This window comes from Pogona vitticeps, chromosome 5 (assembly GCF_051106095.1).
Source record: "Pogona vitticeps strain Pit_001003342236 chromosome 5, PviZW2.1, whole genome shotgun sequence".
NCBI lineage: Eukaryota > Metazoa > Chordata > Lepidosauria > Squamata > Agamidae > Pogona > Pogona vitticeps.
In genome coordinates, this window is record NC_135787.1 from 22,702,286 (window position 1) to 22,723,367 (window position 21,082).

The 21,082-nt window shown below is 41.3% G+C and overlaps 2 long non-coding RNA genes across 3 annotated transcripts in view; both read left to right on the top strand.

Annotated features, from left to right (window-relative positions):
• The first annotated feature begins 1,868 nt into the window (after positions 1-1,868).
• LOC144589597 (uncharacterized) overlaps positions 1,869-21,082 on the top strand; it is a 109,879-nt gene continuing 90,665 nt past the window's right edge. Inside the window, exon 1 of the long non-coding RNA XR_013545805.1 lies at positions 1,869-2,088. This is a non-coding gene — a long non-coding RNA (uncharacterized LOC144589597). The remainder of the gene's footprint in view (positions 2,089-21,082) is intronic.
• LOC110080456 (uncharacterized) overlaps positions 2,095-21,082 on the top strand; it is a 42,808-nt gene continuing 23,820 nt past the window's right edge. Inside the window, exons 1-3 of one of the 2 annotated variants that reach the window (XR_013545804.1) lie at positions 2,095-11,547; positions 17,806-17,843; positions 18,433-18,519. This is a non-coding gene — a long non-coding RNA (uncharacterized LOC110080456). The other variant, XR_013545803.1, reaches the window with a different exon arrangement.

Sequence of the window (21,082 nt, forward strand, 5' to 3'; positions counted from 1 at the left end):
CCTTATTCCTTACTAGGGTAAAGGGATTAATGGCTGGAATCCTATTGTGTAAGATTTTAAAAACTTGCTGTAGCTAATTATGCTTAACTTACAAGATGCCATGGTACAACTCAAATTTAACAATTGGGCACACGACCAGACATGCAACTGAGATGTAACTTGTCAGTTAGCTGCAAGTGAAACAACTCTTGGGCAAATGCCATCAGGATTCTGGCCAATTGCAAGCAAGTAGTTATTTATAACTAGCCATTTGTCAGAAGTTAAACTGCCACTAAAAGGAGAAGAAGTAGCTGTCCTTCTGCTCTGCTTAAATCAAGGTCCATGATCTGCTGAACTGCTTTTGTTAGATGTTGAAACTGATGCACCATTGGCTTTTTAAAGCCTCTTGTTTCTCTTGACAGGGAGTGTAGGAATCTGGTAGAGAGAGTCAAATCATAACGAGGAAGACAGTGATAGCATAGAAGATGATTTGGGTTAGGACAGTCATGTGCCAATCTTTCAGGACCCTGGACAGGTTCTAAGGGAACCTGAACATTTGCTCCAATTGAGCCCTTATATCCCTTTGCGGTCTGACTACACCTCCTTGGATCTACACGAAGAGCCTTAAAAGGGTAGCTGTTAGGTACAGAATGGGTCTTTCATTTCCCTCTTAATTCTTATTTAGTTCACTGCCTGCATTTGAGTAAGTGGGGGACTGGGGTACAGGAGGACTCTAACATGGAAGGACCTGGTCTGTTGGTGGAATCTAGCCTAGGTAATGCTGTTGAGATCTGTGTGTCCCTGGTCAGGGTGTTTTTAGCTGAGAGGTTGCATATAAATATAGGTGGAAATAGGTAAGAACAGATCCTATGGGAAAAAATAATTTCTACATATGGTACACCCGTTCTGGGATTCCAGTTCTACACACTTTGGAGGACACCCAATGTTCCTTTGTTTATAGTCTGCACAGAATGGTGCTGGGCCCTGGGGCCTTCTTCTCCATTCTTCATGACACATCTCACCATACAGGCTGCCGATTCTAGTGCAGACTAGGCATGGGGCTTTTGTTAGACAATAATGGAAAACATAACCAAAGAGCCCCTGCCCCTCATTTTCATTGAATTCCAATACAGAGGCTATTAGAAACAAATGCCTTGTTTCAACACAAGAGCAGACAACAACATTTTTGTTTTCTTGCTCTTTCCCTCATTTATTTGGCCATGCTTTGAACTTTTTCTCCTGGTGACCTGGCAGATGCTATTCCCACCATATAGTGTCATGATGAGGGCTGTCAGCAACCAATCAGAACAGCCAGGAATTGGGGGGAAGCAGGAATACTTTTAACATGCTAAAGACACTGGGAACCAGTCAGGACTGCTCTTTGGCTTTAGTCATTCCTCCTTGTGAGATTACTGTGATGCAGAGTTGTTCTCTGCTGGTGCCCTCCATCTTAGATGGTTTAAGGCTTCTGCCTCTTGAATTCCATTTTTGTCCATTTTCTTTGATTGATACGGAAGGTCCTCTTTTCCTCCTTTTTTTGCTGCTCTCTCCCTGAGCTGGCCTGGGCTGCTGGTGGACAAGAGGGTAGAAAATCCATCAGAAGGGTGGGGGGGGGCCAAAGAAATCTCCCCAGGGGCATTCAGTTTGAGAGGGGGAGCTTGGATTCAATTTCCTGCTTTCATCTGGATGCTTGCTGTTTTCTTGGGAGAGGATGGTAGGAGCTACATGTACATGTACACATGTCTATGTGTTTGTCTCTTAGTGAGTATACAGAGCAGTGCATTCCTTTCCCAGTCTGCTTGATTTAAACTGACAGATATTTGATTAAAAATTTGCACTGGTGGCGGTACAGTGGACCCTTGACTTACAGATGGCTTGACTTACAGACTTTTTGAGTTACAGACTTCTCTGGCCGCAAAATTTAGGTTTGACTTGCAGACTGAGATTTGACTTACAGACCAGAAAAAAACCAAAATGGAACAAAAACGGCCTGTTACGGGATTAATCGGTTTTCAATGCACTGTAGGTCAATGGAGACTTGACTTACAGACTTTTTGACTTGAGAACCGCCTTCCAATATGGATTAAGTTCTCAAGTCAAGACCCCACTGTACTTAGCTGCATATGCATAATATTTTCCTGGGAGACCAGTGGACACTTGGTTGGGGAGGAGGGACGGTTTGCTTAGTTTGCTACTTTTTAAAGGGGCATGTGTGTATACATCTGGAGTGATAATGATATATCATTTACTATTATCTAATTTTGGAGCAGATGGATTTTATTCTCTCTCTATTGCCTTGCCTGGCTCCTTTCTCTGCCCTACATTAGTGTTGTTTTTAGGGGTTCTTTTAGGGCTTTAGCACTGGAAAAACAAACAAGGAAATTAAATGACCTGGAAGAGGAGATATCTTTTGTGTCAAACAAATTGGACCAGTGCATAAATGAAATGAAAAGTATAGGGGTGCCCCAAGAAAAAAAGAAAAAACATCCTGAAACTTTTAATGTGCCCACAGTGCTCATTTTATACCACCCTCACATTCTGTGGGTGCATGGCAGTATATTTGTATTGTGCTGAGATATAGCAGCCACCAAGCAAGACCCAGAACTCAGAAGATACCCAGGAAGGATATCCAGCTAGCCCATTTTCTGATTAGTAAAATGTATCCTGTCTAGAATGTGAGAAGTCAATAAATGTCCACTGGAAATACCACTAAGGTGAAATGCCGTGGCATAGTTCACTTCAGTGTCAAAAGAGTTAGATAAACAACTCCAAGAATGCCAGAAACAGGCAACTCAAAGGCACAGTCATACAGCACACACATATAGCAATAGTCAAAGCCAAGCCATAGCAGTCAATTGTTCAGTTCTGAGCAAGGAATTATACAGCTGGTAACAAAACAGTTCACAGTCAACAAGGTGGAAGAGTGTAGCATAATTTAACTCATAACAAAATGGTATAGATCCAAGGGCACACACAGCAGAGAAATCAACAAGAATCAAGAAATCAGGAACAGGCTGACACAAGTCCAACCAGGCTGAGATAGTATTCCCAGCAGCTCCTCTACCCTGAATCCAGGGTTGACAGAGATGAGCTGACTTGCATTCTGCTGAGGACTCAACTAGTGGCCTTTTAAGCAGAAGGTCTCTCATGGAGTAGGCTCCTCTCTATAGAAGACTCCCTATTTCTGAACAGGTCTTTAATCCCTCAAAGATCCTTGCTGATCGTGGGTGTGTTCCTGGCCCTGCTTAAACCATTTTTCTCCATCTCTTCATATATTCACATCAGAAGCAATCCAGTGGTGATTTTGGAGTGGAAGGATCAGCTGACAGGGTATTGTCCAGTGCTCAGTGGATGCCTGAATTTGGTCATAGCCCTCAGATTCATTGGGGAGATTCCTTGTGTGTCCCAGTTTCTGCGGATCCTGTATTATGCTCCTGAGATGAGAAGGGACTCTGCTTCATCTTCTGGCTCTGGACCTAGGTTCCCTGCCTCCCTATATGGATTCTGACACCCTCTTCAAGGGTCCAGGGTCTTCAAAGTCAGTCTGCTTCTCCATGCCCTTGAGGTGCTGTATCTTCTTCCAGAGAGTATCCCTCCAGAACAGCAGGCACATAAATGCTCTGGTCTGTTGTAATGCAATGGTGTATTTCTTGGTTCTATGGCTGACTTTCTCTATTTCTTCAGCTTCATTCAACACCACGTACACATTGTAGTGAAAGCTGATACACCCAGATTTCACATGGGCAGTGAATCTGCCCTGGGTTTAATCTGAAATTTACAGGAGCTATCCAAAGTTTGTTTGAACCATCCCCCAAATACTGTAGATTTGGCATCTTGAACTAAAATGTGAAGCCACCGCTGTTGTGAAACCGGTGCCACTAGCCTTTGCTGGTTATGTGGCCTACTTTGGGTCCACTTTTCCTAGTCTCACACACTCAGGGATCCACTTAAAATCACAAGCAGACAGTGCTTAGAGCAGAATTAAGCAGAATCAGAGATGGAAGGGGCCTTGTAGGCTGCCTTTCAAACCGCTGCTCAATGCATAAGATCCAAATCTCTAGCATGAGTTTTAGCCTCTACTTCCAGCAGAAAGGAGACCTCCAGTGCTCTAGCAGGGTAGATGAATCCAGCAACAGATTGCTTTTAACACTGCGTTCTCCTAAAATTCAACCAAAATCTACTTTTCTGTAAATGAAACCCAGTATACCTAATCCTACTCTAAGGAGTAACAAAGTACAGGATTTTGCCACTGTTACGTGACAACTTTCAGATATTTGAACAATACCAGTTGTTAATACTGTATATTGAATGTGGGATAAAGTGAAAGTGACAGATTTTGTTCATTCAATGCCACACTAAAGTCCACTGTGATGTTTTCTTCTTCTTTGTTCTATTCTGTAGCCTTCCATGGCAACTATAAACTGATTCCGGAAGGTTTCCCAGTTCTCTGAAGTAAGCTTCCAGATACCTAGAGAAGGCGGCATTATTCCGCTCTTTGGGTCTGCTTATAGAAGCAGTTTCATCAGTACATGTAGCCTCTTGTATGTTGGTTCCAGTTTATACTTTTTTGCCACCCAGAGTAGACCTTTGGTCTAGATGGGCGGGATAGAAGTCAAATAAATAAATAAATAAATAAATAAATAAATAAATAAATAAATAAATAAATAAATAAATAAATAAATAAATAAATAAATGCTCTTCTTCATAATTAGCACCTGTAAATGAACACAGTTTATTCTAACCGATATGGAATAAAATTAAATATTACCTTAATATTTGTTGTTGTCTAAAGGGACATGGTGGCATAAAGGGACGTGGTGGCGCTGCGGGCTAAACCGCAGAAGCCTGTGCTGCAGGGTCAGAAAACCAAGCAGTCGTAAGATCGAATCCACGCGACGGAGTGAGCTCCTGTCGCTTGTCCCAGCTCCCGCCAACCTAGCGGTTCGAAAGCATGCAAATGCAAGTAGATAAATAGGGACCACCTCGGTGGGAAGGTAACAGCATTCCGTGTCTAAGCCACACTGGCCATGTGACCACGGAAGATTGTCTTCAGACAAAACGCTGGCTCTATTGCTTGGAAACGGGAATGACCACCGCCCCCTAGAGTCGAACATGACTGGACAAAGATTGTCAAGGGGAACCTTTACCTTTACCTTTACCTAAATACAGAGCTTTGAGTTGTTCCTAGGGAAATATGATGTTACTTTCTTCTCAGTTTCCCATTCCATCAAAAGAAATGGCAAAAGTTTCCATCCTGCCTCCTGAAGTTGTATCTGTTCCTCCTTCTAGTTTGTGTCATCTGATAATTTAAGGCACTGTTAAAATAATTGAAGAATACCCTGCCAGAGGCAGAGCTCTGTGGGACCCACCTTGAACCCTCTCTTCAGGCTGATCAGGAGCCATTCATGAGCAAACTGGGTATGATTTTCCACTTGGAGGAGCTGAAGGGAACCAGAAATGTTGAAGGGAGGGATTGGAAAATTGAACTCCTCTGAGATCCATTTCACCACTCCAACTGGCAATATTTCTGTTTTAAAAGCATAATGGCAAAATTGCTTTTTGAAATACCAAGAGAAGAGAAATGTGCAAAAACAATCTCACAATTTGCTTTTCATCAGTCATAATTCCGAATGTCAAGATTTTGGAAAAATTGATTTGTCATTTGAAGCTAACACTTTATCTCTCCCTGCATACGACTTTAGATATTTCAGGATAGGGGCACGGCTTGGTCCAACTGGAGTGTGGTTCTCAGAAGGTTCAGTGGAAAACATAGGTGAATAATACAAGCAACACGTCAATCAAAACACAGGTTTCTGGTGCATCTTACAGAGCAGAATAACCTGTCCCCTCTTGGTACACAAAGCCTGTAATGAAATACATGACATGATAAAGAGCCCTTTACTATCTAGATATGAAGTGCTCTTCATTTATCACCAGATTGTTCTTGGTGATTCTGCATCCTCTGGCCTCAACCTCTACATACCGTAATCACCGTATCACTCTCCGGATCTGCCTGATTCCAATATGAGTGGCTTCTGCCTTCAACAGCTTAATATAATGTAATTTATCAAGGTTCTGCAGTACACTAAAGTGCAGTGGTCGCTGGCTGAGGGTTTCTGAGAGGTATAATCCAAAACACGGTACAGTTACGAGAAGCTCTGCACCAAAACTTAGCTCTTTGGGACAGGAAGAAAGGATTTTTGTCCATTGTTGCTTTTAGTCCCAGGAGTTGTATATACCACAAGATTACATCCCATTTAGTCCAGTGTTGCTGTCCCTCATGGCGCAGTGGTTAAAACGCTGTACTGCAGCTAAAACTGTGTTCACGACCTGGGGTTCAAATCCCAGGTAGCCGGCTCAAGGTTGACTCAGCCTTCCATCCTTCCGAGGTCGGTAAAATGAGTACCCAGCTTGCTGGGGGGGGGGGGCAATGTGTAGCCTGTATAATTTAAAAAATTGTAAACCGCCTGGAGAGTGCTTGTAGCGCTATGGGGCGGTATATGAGTCCAATAAATAAATAAATAAATAAATAAACCATGTGCTCCTAAGGAAGCCTATAAGGACCGGGGCAAACATCCTTTTCTAACAGGACCCTAAGGCAGAGCTTGGTCTATCCCAGGCCATGAAGTCTTCTAGCCCAACTTTTCTCCAGTTGAACACAGTTTAGGTGTAGGTCTGGCAGATGTCGGTCTGCCACGATAGAGAATGAATGGCACATTCCTAGTGGCAGGGCAAAAGGAGTGAAGATATGCCGTATCAAGTTATAGTCAACATATGATGGTGATTTTTTTAAAAAACTGCAATATTGGACAAATAACAAGTATTTATATGTAACTGGTTGGATGCTCTGTATATGGCAGTCAGAAGCCTAAGGTTCTGATCATTGCCTAGAACTCAAGAGATGCGAATAGGGTGACAGTGAATTCTTACTTCAAGGATACAGTCTTCCATTTAAAGGACTGCCAGAAGACAATTTTCCTTTTGGCAGTGTATAAAAATGTCCTCCATTTAAAAGGCTGTCTGGTTTAATGATCAAGAACCACAAAGAGGGAGATCCGGGGATCTGGTGAAAACTCCCTGGGCAGCAGATAGAACAGGCAGAGAGGTCACCTGATAACAGTCTTTGTTATTCATGTGAGATACGTGTAATTCAGTTTTAAATTATTAAAAAAATCAACACTAATATTCAATAGTACACATAAATTACCATGTGCAGTTCTGTGCATATCTGTGTCCTCTCTTGTTTTCCTTTTGGGGAATGAGTGGCAATTCTAGGTCTGGATTACTTTGTCATCTTGGCCACTCATTTTCAAAAGTTTTGCTCTCCGCAACTATTAATTTAAGATGCTCTATTGGATAAAGCTGAGCTTCTCAGGAAACTAAGCCTGATGGCAAGGGGCATCACAAGTGGAAGACTGAACAGGGAACCTCTCAGGCATAACAGGCTGGTGTGACACAAGTCTTGTGTCTAATCGATGGATTTAGATTCTCTCCTCCCAGAAAACATTAAAGACATCTGAAGCAATGTGGTTTTAAATATACTGTAGTAGGTCTGTAGCTGAAAATGTTCCCAAAGCTCTGGTAATTGAAGAGGATTTAAAATCTAGGCCTTAACGACTCGTTTAAGGAATTTAAAGAGAAAGGGGAATACATTATTCTGTCCATAGCGGCAATTAATGTGCTCCAAGGAGGATTATTTAAAACAGAAACTACTGTACCATAGCATACTTGAAATCGCAGAGAAGCTTGTTGATGGATTCACAGCAGTTTGAGAAAAAAGGGAGAGATAGATGAAGAGAACATGACTTAGGGAACACAAGTTTAAGGAATGTCAAGCAATTGTATGAGTATTATTTTTTCGATGTATTCGTGAAGGCTTTCACGGCCAGGATCTAATGGTTGTTGTGGGTTTTTCAGGCTCTTTGGCCATGCTCTGAAGGTTGTTCTTCCTAACGTTTCGCCAGTCTCTGTGGTTGACATCTTCAGAGGACAGCACTCTGTGCTCTGGTGATGCCGGCCACAGAGACTGGCGAAACGTTAGGAAGAACAACCTTCAGAACACGGCCAAAGAGCCCAAAAAAACCACAACAACCATTATTATTTTTCCCCATTATTCTTTGCTTAAGTTTAAAGATTCTACTTCTGCCACTATTAGCCAAAGCAACTGCACCTGAAGCAGTAGTTAAACTTAAAGACTGGGCCATAAATTAGCAAATCTGAGTTTTAAAACGTGTTCATGCCTATTGGAGACATTGCATATTATTTTTAAAGTTCATACTTACAGTTGTCCTCTGTCTAGATACCTGTCTCCCTAGGACGCAGTTGGCTTTGCAACCCTCGCTGATATTTCCTGAAGGTTCTTGTTTGTTACCATTTGGGAGGATAATTTTCAGTGGAGAAAATGATACCTTCTCTTCCCAATGTGGCTCTAATCTAGATTGTGGACCTCCCAGCTACTGCTTGTAAAATACAGAGTGGAAAGATGTAATCAGTCAAGCATGTGCCTATTGCAATTTGTAACTTGACTCGGTGCTCACTAGCAGACTTTCTGCAAGCCACTATCTCTTGGCCTCTCCTATTCATTACAATCAGTATAATAACCCCACCCCACCTTGCAAGGTTCTTTGCTTGGTGCTAATATAATAAAACCCAAATCCACTGAAAGTAATATCTTTATTGTGACCAACTAAAATGCCATTGATGCATGCCAGCTTTCAGGTTCTCCAGAATGTATCTCTGGGCCCATCATATAACAAAAAATGGGGCCACATAATCTCCACTCACTCTAGAAAATTGTGACATGGTTCCAGTTTAGGGTTGTTGTTTTAAAAAATAATAATAATCCTGGATGAATTTATTTAAAAAGACCAGAAAGGAAAGTTTTAAACCTTTCCCACTGATATATAGATATTTACTCTATACAGCATTTTATAAAAAAGTTATACTTGGGAGCATCCAATGTTTTTAATATAATATTCAAGTTAACCCTCGATGAAGCCAAGAATATTATGAGTTATGTGATTCAATATAAGAATGGCTGGCATGTGGACCACCAGGCTTGTTATATACCTTTACTATTTTTGTTTGATGCTCAAAAATAGTTTATTATGGTCTCATGCCTCTGTTGGAAAGGGGACAAAAATGTAGAAGACTAAGAATGACGCCAAAAGTTTTTTTTTTTTTTAAGAAAAATCTCACCTGATTTACGGAGTTGTATGTTTTAATATTTCAAGATGGGTGAGGTGGATTTTTTAAAAGAAACAAAACTAACAGCAAAGCTTTAAAATAAGCCCTGTGTGTTTAGATATTTCTTTATTAGTTGTTCATTGGATTTTTCTTTCTGTTTGTTTTTGAAAAATAAAAAGTTTATTTGAACATTTTTTAAAAAAAGAAAAAAATAGAGCACTGACAAACAAGTGCAACATCTCAATTCAATCTGAATTATTTGTCTCGCAAATTGCAACGAATTGCAACAAATTGCTTCAAGCTTATTAGTGGCCCATCAGATAAAATTTGTATCCAAATCTTCTGAAGTATGTGTACCCTTTTTTAAATTTGTCCAAATAGTGAAAAAACATGGAAATCAGGAAAATAAAGGGCTCTTTATTTTCAGTGCCATCAACTACTGCTTAACATCCAGTGTACAAGCAAAACTCTTACTGGTTTCTTTCCCCCTTTCTCTGGTCCAGCCAGCTGAAAGCCATGCAGTTTAGACAGGTCCCATTCCTAATTTTACTGTGATCTACCCCACTTTTATAGTATTACTATTGTTTTCCCAATGAGTATTTTTTAAATAGTTTTTTAAATCCTCAAAGTGCAAAGCAATATTTTATGCTTTGAAGAGCCCTGATTGAACTGGAGTGCAGCATTGGACTTCCCTGCTTCACTTCAGATCAGTTTGGGAACTGACAATTACCCTCACCTTTACTCTGGATTCAGAATCCAAAGCTCATCCCCTATCTCTCTATATAAACTAGTACATACAGATTTTATGCAAATCATTGTCATCTTTGGTCCTTGTTTTGATAATGCATAGCCATCCTAAATGTGGTGTACATACCATAGCATGCTGGCTTTCAAATGAGAAGTAACCAGGTAAGATTCTTACTTAACTGTTCAGCTCACTGGGGTGATAACCTCAGCCTGGAGATTCTCAGTTTAATGTGCCTCATAATGTTGTTCTGAGAATCACAGGAAGTCGGCAAAAATTAATGATCACTTACCTGACCTCCCTGAGGTTTAGTGACAGAAGTGAAATAACTAAATAAACTTCCACATTACTTACTTTCTTGTTAGCAATGGGAATACCATATACCATATAAACGGCTTGGGCCCTGGTTACTTGAAGGACTGCCTCCTTCTATATGAGCCTACCCGGCCATTAAGATCTAGCCAGGGGGCCCTTTTGAAAGAGCCATCCCTCAAGGAGGTAAGAGGGATGGCTTGTAGACTAAGGGCCTTCTCGGCAGCTGCCCCCAGACTATGGAACGCCCTCCCGACTGAAATTCGTCTGGCGCCGACACTGATGATATTTCAGCGCCAGGTCAAAACCTTCCTGTTGCAGAAGGTTTTTATCTGAAATAACATCAACTGTGGGTCTTGATGATGGCAATTTTAATTGTATTTTAATCGTATTTTAATTATATTTTAATCATTTTATATTTTATTGTATTGAATTTTAATTGTTGTAAGCTGCCCAGAGACCTTTGGGTAGAGTGGGCAGCATATAAATAAATAAATAAATAAATAAATAAATAAATAAATAAATAAATAAATAAATAAATAAATATTTGATCAACACCAGGATAGCTGTGGTGGACATATGGGGGGAGGGGAATCCATGTTAGTGTAATGACCTTATTAGTGTCAGTCAATGTGCACCAAAATGGTTGCAAACTTCATCAAGCAATATTTTACAACATCAGGTTGTTAGGGGGAAGTGGGAATGTTTTTGATGTTGATGTCATTTAATATCTGCACAATGTACATGCGGCATGTCTTCAAAGCTTACATGAAAACAGTCAGCTATGAAGCTGGACGATATTAAACCTAGAAAACATGCAAATGTTTCCTGGGAAAAGCCAGCCTCTGTTGTGTTTTGTGACAATGAGTAAAGGAAAGTTGGCATCCATTGCAGGCTCAGGGCAGACTCAGCAGGAACTATCTAGAAAGTATGCAACTGGTTGTTATCACATCAAAATAGCCTCCAGCAAGTTAATGTTTAACCTTGATAAGCCCTTTATGCTGAAGGCTGTACAAACACCTTCCTTGTGTGATAATATCACTGTCTCTCATCAAATCAAAATTTTAGGGCCTCGGCATCTCTGTTGGGTCCAGCAACCTTGGAATTAATTTGTACCAATAATATGTTTTCCAGTAGTGGAAAGGGTGTGTATGAGGTAGCTATGAAAATATCTGGTGCCGTGAAATCAGGGCAGTCTCGTCCATTACAGAAAATAGGCGATTCCTCCACCTCATGCTCAGACTTCTACCAGTCAGCCCACTCCTGCCTGACTCTGGTCCCCTTCCTGCTGAACAACCAGCATCACACTCTGAGAGAAAATGCAGGTATGTTTGAGGGAAAAGACAGTGAATGGAAATAAATATGCCCAGTTTTGAAACAAGACACGGAAGGAAGCAAGAGCAGCTGCTTAGGAACATGTCTACTGTGGGTGCCAGCTGAATTTTTCTGCTTCTCAACTGATTACAAAATGAATGAATGAGGTAGCAGTAAGACAGAGTCTAAGTGAATGCCTGTATGCCCATTTCTATAGATGTATACATGTGAATGATTCCTTGTGTACATGTTTATACGCACTTCGGCTTCCTAGCCCTGCCTCTCGTTGTCGGTCCATCCTCTTTTGACTACTGGGCTTTCCACACCTGTAACCATAATAAACATCAGGTACCACTGAGAGAAATGGGCATGAGACCAAGCAAAAGTGGTTACCTGCTGCTGTCGAGAAAATTAGGGAAGTATATTTAAATCTGCCCAGAATTCAAGAGACAGAGAGAGACATCTACTGGTCTATTTATTGCTTCTTCTTGTGGCCCTTTTCCAGTAATTAAAGCCAATGTTTTCCCTCCGCCCCTCCCCAAAGTGACAGTTAAGAGTGTAATTAGAGCCTAAAAACATTGAAAAGTCACCAGCATTTAAAAAAAGAAAACAATAAACAATGCGACAGAGGGGAAGGGCAACGAGGAAGAAGATGGCAGGAGTGTGGTGGCTGAGTAATGTCTGAGATAAACTGTGGGCGCACTGGTGCTGTCACGCTCTCAGCAGCCCCGAGTGTGCCAGTAGTGCGGCACAGACAGACAGCTCGAATTAATCCCAAGAGGAGCGCATGACAGCCGAGTGAAGCAGACAATTAGAATGGAGGAGGAAATGGGAAATGGCAAAGGTGTGAACATATGTCAAATTACAACTAAATGATAAATTACAATTCTGTCACCGAAATAAGCAGTAATTAAGAAAGATTTCTGCTGTGCGTGTTTGTGTGTGTGTGTGTGTGTGTATGTGTGTGTGCATGCGCAAAAATGGAGCTAAAAACAGTGTCAAGGGGTAGAGAGAAGAATGTACAATGCCCGCCTCCTGCTCATTCAGTCATCCTTTTCCCCGTGGAGATTCAGTTTTGAATTTATTTGGTGAATTCTCTCTCTCTCTCTCTCTCTCTCTCTCTCTCTCTTTCTCTCTCGTTCTGAGTCTGGTTCATCCTCTTGGCCCCTGTAGGGCAGCATTATTTGTGTGCATTACAGATAGTACCTTTCTTTCCATTCCCCACCTCCTTTTTCTTCTCCTCCATGTCCCCCAGCCTGGGAGAATGACAGAGTCAGGAAAAAATGAGCAGGAAGCCAATAGTTACTGATAAAAATCTGTACTGAGGAGGTTATTAGGGAGGGGGAGAAACAGGGCCTGCTGAAGCTGCTGCACTCTAATTATTTTCAACAAGCACAGCACAGTCCAGCTGACAATTAGGAAGTGCTCCTTCATAGCTAGGGGGGATTTCAGATGCATCCTCTTCCTAATCATGATATCCACGTCCTTTTCATTTAGGCAGGAGCGCATGTGGGTGGGGCTCGATGGCAGTTTGAAACCACTTAACTGCAATTTTGAAGAACAGCTGTGTAATTACTCTGACTTGTAGGAATTCACCAGCGAATCCCAGCTTTGTATTCCAAACACCTGTACTTTGTTAACATGCCGTGATGCCATCAACATCCTTGGCTTCTTAGGTGCTGATGGACGATGATTAGGGTGGTTCAGCCCATGGATCAAGAGCAGAGCTGGGATAAGTTACCTTTTTGGCACAGCTGCTCCCAGCATTCATTTAGACAGTATAGTTGTGGGCCACGCTGGCTGACCAATACTGGAAGGTATAGTTCCTAAAACATCACTTTTCCAAGTTTTGAAGAGCCTTGGATTGATGATGCCATTAAGGCAGGAATGTGCTTGTCCCAGCTCCCGCCAACCTAGCGGTTCGAAAGCATGCAAATGCGAGTAGATAAATAGGTACCATCTCGGTGGGAAGGTAAACAGCGTTCCGTGTCTAAATCACACTGGCCATGTGACCACGGAAAGATTGTCTTCGGACAAATGCTGGCTCTATGGCTTGAAGAGCGGGATGAGCGCCGCCCCCTAGAGTCGGACACGACTGGACAAAAATTGTCAAGGGGAACCTTTACCTTTACCTTTGAGATAAAGTCCCTGGCTAGAAAAGAAAGGAGAGAAAGATTCCAAGGCAGCAGAGATGGTGAAGCAATTTGAAATAAACTAAATTAAAAGAGAGTGCCATTTAAAGAGGAAAAACATCTACCTACCCAATAGAGATGGAACAGTATGGCAGCTGGTAAAATTTAGAACTGGACAATTGTTCTCTCAGCTTCCTGTGTGCAGCTCAACTTGTCCATGACAACCACAACTCTGCCATTTCTTGCCTCTTTAATGGCAAAGTTGGGATTGTTTTTGAGGGTGTGTATGGCATCACACACTCTCCAGTTGAGATCATGTGGTAAATCATGCCCCTTGCTGATGATCTCAGCCTGGGTTTGGTAGTAAAAAAGACTTTATATAGAAGTCCAATTCCTTGTTCCACCTCTCAAGAGGAGTCCATGTAGAGTTCTTCTTTCTGTGGTGCTGGGAGGAAGGCGGTGTGGAGTGGTGCAGAGTTCCTCCTCGTCTTCTGGAGAATGAACCATAGCTTGTGTGTTGTTATCCTGTTTGTTGTCAAAGTTGTGGAAATATACTTTGAGGTGTAGTCTGTGGGAAAAGGCCTCCAGATCACCACAGAGCTGTATCATCTGTGAGGGTTTGGTTTTGGACAAATGGACAGGCCTCCCAAAGAGGCTATGTAGTAGATTAGATAGCTTATTTCCTTTCTTTTTCCTTAGGAAAATGAATTCTGTCTCATAGATTTTTTTTCTTGTGGTGGAGAATATTTGTGCAGTATTCAGTGCACAGGGCTGGTTCTGTATGCGTGGCTCAGAGGTCTGGTTTAATACCTGGGCGCACACTTACCTGCTATAGAGCAGCCAAACGAGGTTATGATTCCACTTTAAAAGAGGGCATGGGTTGTGATTTTAAAGGAACTCATGTTCCTGAATTAATTGTACTCCCACATTTCAAGTTGTCTATGCAGGTCATAATCCTATGTTTCATATTTTAGTGAACTCAACTCATGTGCCCATTTTCTTCTGGAGGGCCAGGGCATATGGGTTCTATCACACATTGTTCCAACTGCTCAAAGCTACTTGTCAAGCACAAAGCACATGATAACAAAAACAATTTTAATATGTTGTTTCTGTCTCTGGAATGAATAAAATGTAATTGCGTAGGGTTACTTCTTAAATATCTATCTGGGCATAATCCTGTCATACTTCAGTACTTTCTAGTCCTTTTGATTTCAGTAGAAAAGTTTAAACCACTGGTTCTTAACCTTGGGTTACTCAGGAGTTTTGGACTGCAACTCCCAGAAGCCTTCACCACCAGCTGTCCTGACTGGGGTTTCTGGGAGTTGCAGTTCAAAAGCATCCGAGTAACAAAGGTTAAGAACCACTGGTTTAAACACTGGGCTAAGCCTGGCCGTGCAGCGACTCCTGGTGCCCTAATTTTCTGAAACATAAATAGTTTGCCTCATGAGAATGCAAACTGGAAGAGAGGTGAAGAGGCATTGATGTCTTTGAATTAAACTTGAACCAGGATCCCCCATGCATCCTATTACAACAGGATGAAAGCTCCCACGGGCACCAACCAGATCATATGTCTCATTGTGATTAGAAGACATAAAGGTTAAATCCTCTATTCCCCTATACTAGAATAGTGACATTTCATTGATTTGTTTTTGGACTACATCACCTATAGTTCCTTATCATTATCCATACTGGCTGGGGCTTATGGCAGATGAAGCCCCAAAATCTAATGAGCTGACGTTTTCCCACCCCAGCCATATCCAAAACTAATTTGTTTTCCTGTCCAACAGCTAGTATTTATGTTTCTTTCATTTTTAAAAAATCAAATTCATTAGGCTAACCATGTGACTAATATGAAATGTAGTTTGGTTCTCAACAGGATCACACCAAAGGCAGCCAATCAGATGCCTCTGGAAAACCAAAATGCAGAACATGAATGCAACAGAATTCCACTCATATTCCCTAGAAATGGTTCTTCATACCTCTGAAACTGAAAATAGCATTTGGCCATCATGACCAGCAGCCATGGAGAGGATTATCTTCCATGAGCCTGTCTAATCCCTTTTTGAGACCAGCCATGTTGGCAACTGAGAGAACATCCTGCAGGAGCTACAGCTTGCCTGTCTGCTGTTTGGTGGACATTTATGAACATAAGGAACTGCCTTATATTGTTCATAAAACCCAGAATGCTGTCAATTCTGACAAGCAATGTGTCTCCAAGATCTCAGAGAAGATCTTTTTCCTAGCCCTACATGGAGATTCAGGTCTCCCATCCACATGTTAACCAGGGATGACCCTGTTTATCTTCTGAAATTAAGTAAAATGTATTCAGGGTAGATACCACATGATGGTTTGTGATTGGATCATGTCATAAAAATCTCTAGGAACCAAACTTGTCTCAGTTTCCTTGGCAGCAAATATCTAACAAACAAAAAGAAGGACAGGCTTCTCCGATGCAGAAGAATGAATGAGATCTTTCCTCCAAGAACACTGAAATAGCCAGTGAGTACAAAACTAGATGAAGGAAGCTTTGCGATTATCTCCATAAAATAAATGATTTTGGAGCAGCTCTGGTGAGATGCGAAAGTTAAGAGTCTGAATAGCTTAATTAGGAGGCATGTTAAAAGCAAAAGGGTGAGAGTCATGTTAATTACATGAGACGCCTCTCCCAGCAAGGGCAGGTGGTAACCGCACTGGGCTGGGAAGGTAACACTACGCCACCCTCTTCATTAATCAAGGACATTCTTCTGTGGCTGGCTGTGCTGATTTGATGCACTTCTCTAGGCATAGAAATCACACACACACACACACACAGAGAGAGAGACCACACATTTTGTCTGCATCTTGTTGATAAAGCAGTTTAATTTAATTGAACCAGATTATTCCCAAATGACAGAATAATCAGGAAATTCTTGATGCTTTAGTTTTTAAAAGTAAGATTCCAAACTGTGGTATGTAGTCACTTTGCGTACTGTGTTTACCCAGACTTACAATGGTAAATCAGCATTTGGGACCACTGAGTCCTCCTTTGTCTATTTTGAGCCAATTCCTCTCTTACAGTTGTATTTTTCTAAATAAAATTTTGGAAGTTGTTTGGAATTTTCTCCCTGCAAAACCTGACATTCCAAGTCTAGCACTACCTCCCTCAGGGGTGGATTATGGCAATTTGGCTGTAAATTTGGCTCTAAAAGTAGGGGCATGAAGAGGCTGCTTTATGTGGTGGTGGTGAGTGTGTTTGATATTGGTATGTGAGTCCCTAAATGATCAGTGGTGCTGTTATCAAGCCCCTTGTAGCACAATCCCATGTGTGTTTTCCCCTTAAACATAACAGGATTTACACCCAGATAAGGAGCAGGACTGTATGACTCTTTGAAATTGTCCACTCACTTAGGGCAGAACTGTGATGTTCCCAGATTAACACTCAAGCATCATCCTGACTCAAGAAGGACCCTGTCACTCAATGTCCACCAAAAGGTGTGCTAAACTCAAAATAGGTGGACCTTTCTTAGTGGTACATTCCAGAGCTGTGGAACTGAAAGGCACTTCCCATCTCTTGGACCCACTTGTCTCATCTCTGAAGGTGGCAATTCAGATCAGGGTATCAGTGGCTGACTAGGGCAACCCTCTAGGCAAGAACTTGGAAGTGCAATTTTTGGACTATAACTTCCAAGTTTAACAAGACAGCATAGCTGTGGGGTTGGAGGTTGTACTAAAAGAAAGTAGCTTTTTATAAGCTCTGGTAGAGGCACATGCAGGATCACCTGATCCAACCCTTAGTGATAACTCTGCCATGCAGGATTAATTTACAACATTCCCAGAACCACATACGCCATTCCAAACCTGGCATATTTAACACAGCGTTGCAAACAGTTCCAAGATTCTTCCCCTTGTGAACAATTCTCCCAAGAATGGAAAGTGTGAAGCAGAGTGACTTCAGAAGGAGCTTTTGGATGAGCTGAGATTTAAAAGTGGCATTTATGAGAAACTGAAGGAAGGGCAAATCCACAAGGAAGAGTACAAACAAGTAACCAATTTTTATCGCAAGAAGGTCAGGGGAGCTGAAGCTCTGAATAAGCTCAAGGTTATAAAATAGATTAAAAATGAGTAAAAGATGTTGAGTTTTTCTTTTCTTTTTTTCAGATATGTTTTGAGCAAGAGGAAGAACAAGGAAACAGCAGGTCTGCTATGTGGAGAACGTGCAAGTTGGAGATTGGATGGCATATGTTAGGGGTGCTTTAGCTCTGGATTCCTGCATTGATGGGGCATTAGACTAGCTGGCCCTTGGGGTATCTTTCCACTCTACAATTCTGTAATACTAGAGCAGAGCAATTGCTTCTTTGTGACTGTCACAGACCAAGGTCAACAACTGTGGTATTCCAGATGTTTTTGGACTGCAACACCTGTAAGCCATCACTATCACCTGATGCTGGCTAGGACTAGGGGAAATTGTAGGCCAAAAACTATCTAGAGGGCTACAGCTGCCCATTCCTAATCTAGGCAATAGGCTTCTATTTATGCCACTCAAAACTGCATTTACTTTTTAAGCAGCTGCATCACACTATTGACTCCTGTTCCGCCTGTGATCCACTGAAACACCTATGTCCCTTTAGTGTGTCCAACTACAAAGTCAGGTTTCAGAACCAGTGATGTGCTGAAAATTTCTCCCCTGAGCATGTCAATCCTTTTGTTTTGATTTAATAGAAAAGGAATTCTTTTAAAAAAGAAATTGAGAGAAAGTCAAGACTTTTGTACTTGCTTTGCTCACAGGATGACTGAGGATGGATTTCTGTCTTTCGCTGTATACCCATCTCTGTGGCAGCCTCTCCTGTTTACCATACTTCAATAAAAGCCCAGGTATGATTACTTCTTTTTTTATATTGATATCTTTGGTTGTTTATAGGGAGACAGAAGATCTGAGAAGCATTGAAGCAATTATTCAAGGTTACTACCCCCTCCCCATTGGGGGGTGGTGGTTTCAAGGAATAACTCCAGCAACAGTAACTTCATTAGCTTGCCAAGTAGCGAGATATGTACATAGCAGTAAGAAACACAGTGGATTTGAAAATTTCAGGAGTGAGACATGCCTGTGAATTTTGATCAGAATATTTGTTTATAGGTTTTTCTTGTGTGTATGTACTATGCGATGGTCCAAATAAGGGAATACCAGTAAAGTCCTTCAATCTGATCTGTGGCAATGGCTGTGCCAGGATTTGTGTCTTTCCAAATATCAGGGAATTCACCCATTTGCTTCAGTGAGGAAATTCGAACAGCAATAGCCAGAAGGGGGAATGGGGTAATACAGCATCGTGTAAGTTTGGGTGCGGTTGACCTTAAATGGAGGATTCAGGATTTTCCATGTATATCTTTGAAAGTGTGGGAGTTAGACACCTCCAACTTCCCTTCCCTTTTTCCTTTCCTTTCCAATGGGTGTCCTCTGTACTGGAGGTTAGGTGAGCAGGTGAAGCCGGAGAATACATCAAGCTGCTACTTTGTCTACCAGTTTCCTTCCTTGTATTCTAATCAAAGACGGTCATGTTGTGTAGTATATGAGGCAGCTGTATTTTTATATCAGGGACAATATACAGTGGCAACCCTAAGCTAACAAGAAACCAAAGAGGGGGAAGAGAAAAAAAAATCAAGATATGTTAAAACGAGGATTTGAAACTTAACTATGCAGAAGCCATATAAGAATACAAGCAACCATTGCATATGCACAAACATTCAATCATACAGTTGATTTTTTATTTGTTTGCTTGCTTTGTGTGTGTGTGTGTTTAAGCTTTGGTTTAAAAAGAGAGAGAGAATTTTTAAAAATGGAGTGAATTAAGCTGCTCAGTTTAAGCACTATACTAGCAGTACCATTCCCTCATCTAGCGGCTAAGCCAAGTGTTGTGAAGAAGCAAAGGAATATACAGCCCAATGGCCTCTCTCAGAGACCTCCTCCATTGCCAAAGCTAATGTACACTGTAGCTAACCTGGAGTTGTTTGCTCTGACCTGTGACATACCCAGGTTGGCAGGAACAGCCCTGTTTGAGTATTTGTCCAGATCCAGTGTGTAGAACACAAGTTAAGTTTTTCTAATTTTTTTCCACACATTTTTGTCATTAAAGTTAAGCTTTACTGTCAAGAGATGCCAAAAGCTGATAGATGGCTGAACCTGGTGAAAATGCATTAAGTCCCTAATGGTCAGAGATAATGACAAAATGTCACAGAGAAATTCCTGTTGTCATTTAAAATGTCTTTGGGGTGAAGTTATCTCTGATTTGTATCCTTTCCACCTAAGTACATGGTTTTAGTGCCTATTTTTTCCCTTTCTTGGCCGCCGTCTTTTTTCTGTAACCTTGAGTAGCTTCTTCAGTTTTATAGTGTAGTTGCAGGGTTGCAGACAACAACAGCTTACTCTGAATGCATTCTGATAGAACAAAACTGATCCTAATGATGCAGTCATTGTCCTCTGGTTTAATCTGAATCATTTTTCTGCATAATATGTTAAAAGTAAGACTTACAGGAAAATTAAATATAATGTGCAAAATCCAGTTGTTATTCCCTACTACAATTGATCCACTGAATCAGTGAAACTTACATACGTGTCAACTCACAAAAGATCCATTGATTCTTTGGGTCTACTCTCTATCAGATGAAAAACTGGATTTAGCCAATGATTTGGATCCAGATTTTGATGTGAGCAAGTGACTTTTACAGTAAGATATTTCTCACTTCCTCTTTGCTATGTGAGCTTCCCCCCAAAAGGTACACGCAGAAAGGCAGAGACCCCACTTAATGGTGTGAGCTTTACTGCTGGGGAAAATTGGGGATCCCCAAAGGCTGTCTAATGGTATCTTCTAAGAGAACAGTGGAAAGTATGTAGGAATGAGATGTTGTTTGTGGTCTGTGAAATTTTGACATGCGTGCAGTAAGGGGTCTGTCTAGCTTATTTCTCCATTATTTGGATTTCCCCCCTCCTGAAAATGTCTGCCTAGATATTCATATGTAAATGCATAAGTAGTTTTTGAACATAATTTTAATGCATAAAATGTATTTGACCTCAGAACATGCCTTTTAGAATGCATTTTGCTGTGCTTTTTGAGCTACGGACTGTATTGCAACATCAGGAGAAGCATGAAATCCAGTGCAGGGCTAATTGGAAATGTACAAGCATCCTGAAGGAAAGAATCACATTTATAACGGAATCTACAAATACCAAGTTCTTCCAGTTCCCCTGGGATGTTTCCCTTCATCTGTCTTAAAAATATCTATAAGGACTTAGAATGAATGAATGCCCAGTTTGCAGCAGATAATTTTAAGCAACTCATATTTTCTCTTTTTTGGCACAGGAAAATGTGCTTTAAACCTTGAGGGAAATGCCCTTTAAACGTTACAGTAGCACTGGAAGGAGTAGATTTTGATGGGGTTTCAT